The following is a 992-nucleotide window of genomic DNA, read 5'->3' as shown; positions in this document are numbered from 1 at the left end:
TTATCACTATCTGTGGGTTCATAGTTGTCATACCCTAATTTGTTTTGGGTCTTTACCTATGTCACCTCATATTAGTGTGCTGTATTTGAGTGGAGATTTTCTATCTTGTCTTCTTTTCCAACTGAGACCCTCTTGTCCTGGTAATTGTTGCTGGCATGTTGGCTTCTAGATGGAGATGGGCTATATGGCGATCTCCTGTTTGTTCTTGGTGGAGGTTGATCCTCTGGCCATAGTGAGTCAGCTGGTATCTTCCGCAGGTTTGGCTGACTTGCAACATATTCTTTAGTCTTTCCCTGTCCTGGAAGACCCTTATCTCACCATCTATCTTAATGGATAACTTGGCAGGGTACAGGATTCTGGGGGAGGAGTTTTTTTTCCTTCAGCTTTTGGAAGATGTTGCTCCATTCTCTCCTCCTCTTCATGGTTTCTGCTGATAGGTCTGAGCATATTCTTACCTGTGCTCCTTTGTATGTGACTGTCTTCCTTTCTCTTGCTGCTCTTAAAATTTTCTCTTTTTCCTCAAAATTGGATATTTTTACTATTATATGTCTTGGCATGTTCTTCTTGGGGTCTAGTCTAGCTGACGTCCTTTATGTTTCCTGTACGAGTGCCTGGTTCTCCCTTGTTAGGGTGGGAACGTTTTCTTCCAGAAATTCCTTTGCTATCTTGGCTGTCGACTTCTGTGTTGTGTTGAGTTTGGGTAGACCGATAATTCGAACATTATTCCTCTTCATAGCATCTGTCATTGATCTCAGGCTATCTTCTGTTTCTTTAATTTTCTTTTCTGACTGTCTTTCTCGCTTTCTTGGGTCTGTTTGAGTGTCCTTGAGGTCACTGATATGGTTCTCTGCCTCCTTAAGCCTAATTGTAAATTCTGTGACCTTGTGTGTGGCTTCTGCTACCTCTTCTGTTAGCTCCTGCAGTTCCCTTTGATGGGTGGACTTTATCCTGTCTATTGTTGACTTCATTCCCTCTATTGTGGACTTCATCTC

The sequence above is a fragment of the Echinops telfairi genome, unplaced genomic scaffold (assembly GCF_000313985.2).
Source record: "Echinops telfairi isolate 266 unplaced genomic scaffold, ASM31398v2 ScPeMD7_7453;HRSCAF=8491, whole genome shotgun sequence".
NCBI lineage: Eukaryota > Metazoa > Chordata > Mammalia > Afrosoricida > Tenrecidae > Echinops > Echinops telfairi.
Note: the sequence above shows the minus strand (reverse complement) of the source record.